Source organism: Octopus bimaculoides, chromosome 14 (genome assembly GCF_001194135.2).
Source record: "Octopus bimaculoides isolate UCB-OBI-ISO-001 chromosome 14, ASM119413v2, whole genome shotgun sequence".
Classification (NCBI taxonomy): Eukaryota; Metazoa; Mollusca; class Cephalopoda; order Octopoda; family Octopodidae; genus Octopus; species Octopus bimaculoides.
Window position 1 is genome coordinate 54,137,015 of NC_068994.1, and position 2,851 is coordinate 54,139,865.

Here is a 2,851-nt window from a genome sequence, read left to right on the forward strand (position 1 = left end):
GTCCACTGTCCATCCTGCTGTATAACTTTACAATGCAAAGTTAGACCAGTCCACTGTCCATCCTGCTGTATAACTTTACAATGCAAAGTTAGACTAGTCCACCTTACTGTATAACTTGATGGTGTATAAGTTAATGTGGGGCCTCTACACGATAGGTTGATTGACCAAAAATAGCAGCCAAATCTCTCTCCAGCCTTCATTATCATCATCATCGTCAACAGCAGCAGCATTTAAGAGCCTTTTTCCATGCTGTCATGGGTAGAACAATTTGAGCCAAAGGTCTTCATTGAGCCTGGTGAGTCACAGGTCTGCATTGAGCCTGGTGAGTCACAGGTACGCATTGAGTCTGGTGAGTCACAAGTCTGCATTGAGACTGGTGGGTCACAGGCCTGCATTGAGCCTGGTGAGTCACAGGTCTGCACTGAGCCTGGTGAGTCACAGGTCTGCATTGAGCCTGGTGAGTCACAGGTCTGCATTGAGCCTGGTGAGTCACAGGTCTGCACTGAGCCTGGTGAGTCAGAGGTTTCTATGACTGGATGCTTCTCTTCAGTAAGCAAAAATAAGTTGGACAGTGTAGTTCCTGGTTTATCATAACACAGGATGGTCATGGTTGGAAACCTTTTGAAGACAGGTTTACTGGATGAGGTTTGACCTGGGCCTAAAGAGCAACAACGATAACAACAACAACAACAACAACAACAACAACAATAACCACATGTTGATAACATACAATTAGAGCAATCGACATTGCTGAGTAACAAATACATGACAATGCAACGTTAATTAATGGCTTTATCAAATGACAGAGCAACTAATGAATTAATTATAGGCAGAAAAAACAAACAACAGAATACATACAAAATATACATACACATGCTAAGTAGATGCTTATATACACACGTTTGTAACCACACATCCACACACATAAATTAACACACATTTGCATATAAACAAAACAACACACACACACACAAGTGCTAAGCATATGAACACACACAAGACATATGTGACCTTCACAATCTGCACAAACTAAACTGTAAACATTATACACACACACACAGATATACACATATATTCACACACATGTAAAAACACACATACACATACACAAATGTATATATACCTTCACAGGTGCAAATACATTCCTTTCCTTGACACACTAATATATAAATATATATATATATTTATATGTATATATAGATGTGTGTATATATAAATATATATATATATATATATATATATATATATATATATATATATATATATATATATATATATACACACACACACACATACACATACATACACTTACCCCCTCTCCATTTTATTTTCATACCCCTCCCCTCCGACACAACTTATATACAATAACATATCCAGTCTCGTAGACCCATGCTCACTCTCTTACACACAAACACCGACACACACACACTCTCTCTCTCTCTCACACACACACACATGTATGTATACATAATCTGCCACTCACTTTCGAACACACAAACACATGCACTTTTGCACACACACACACACACACTGAAGGACATATACAAACTATCTCACTTTCTCTGTGTCTCCCCCTTTCTCCTCTCTCTCTTACACATAAGTATAATCTCTCTCTCTCTCTGGCTCATATATTAAACACGCTCATATAAATGCACAGAAACTATCTACTTTCTGTTTGTCTGATTCTCCCCCCCCCTCTCTATCACACACACATTCAATCACCCGCACAGCATCTACACATACACACATTCATATTTCTCTTTTCTCTCATATATATACACAAAAACATGTAGACTTATTCAAACAAACAGTCGCACACACACTCTCTCTTCTTTGTATGTACACAAACACATACAAACATACATACAACTGATATACACAGCCACCAGGAATGTCCCATGAATAAATTACTCAGGGTAAGCAGAAGGTATTAATAGAATAATTTGTCAACAAAAGGCTTAATCATTGTGAGACAGTATGCAAAAATATCAGGGAAACAATAGATATTTATTTATACACAAACACTTACGCACACGTGCATACACATGTGCATACACCCACACAAACATGTACACACACATACAAATATACATACATATATATGTATATGCATGTACATATATGTATGTATATATATATATATATCATCACCATCATTGTTTAACATCTGTTTTCCATGCTGGCATGGATTGGACAGTTTGACCAAGGTCTGGAGAGCCAGTGGCTGCATCAGGCTCCAATCTGATCTGGCAATGTTTCTACTGCTGGATGCCCTTCCTAATGCCAACCATTGGGAGCCAGTCAGGCGGCACTGGCATCAGCCACATTCGAATGGTGCTTCTTATGTGCCACTGGAATGGGAGCCAGTCAAGGTGTACTGGCATCGGCTACGTTCAGATGGTGCTTTTTATGTGCCACCAGCATATATATACATATCTATACATATATGTCTGTGTACATATCTATAATATATTTTGGAGCCAGTATGCTCCGTTGGATGTGTAATGTCAATGTGAATACCCGTCAGAGTGTAAGTATCTTGAGAGAAAAGCTGAACATTAGAAGCATCAGTTGTGGTGTGCAAGAGAGACGATTGCGCTGGTATGGACATGTGGTGAGAATGGATGAGGATAGCTGCGTGAAAAAGTGCCACACCCTAACAGTTGAGGGAACCCGTGGAAGAGGTAGGCCCAGGAAGACCTGGGCTGAGGTGGTGAGGCAAGACCTTCGTACATTGGGCCTCACCGAGGCGATGACTACTGACCGAGACCTTTGGAAATGTGCTGTGCGTGAGAAGACCCGGCAAGCCAAGTAAGATCGTTGCCAGTGCCCCTGGACTGGCTTGTGCGGG

At 40.3% G+C, this 2,851-nt stretch overlaps 1 protein-coding gene across 1 annotated transcript in view; it reads right to left on the reverse strand.

Annotated features, from left to right (window-relative positions):
- Window positions 1-2,851, reverse strand: part of LOC106867705 (cilia- and flagella-associated protein 99) — a 49,367-nt gene that overhangs the window by 26,892 nt on the left and 19,624 nt on the right. The window lies entirely within an intron of this gene.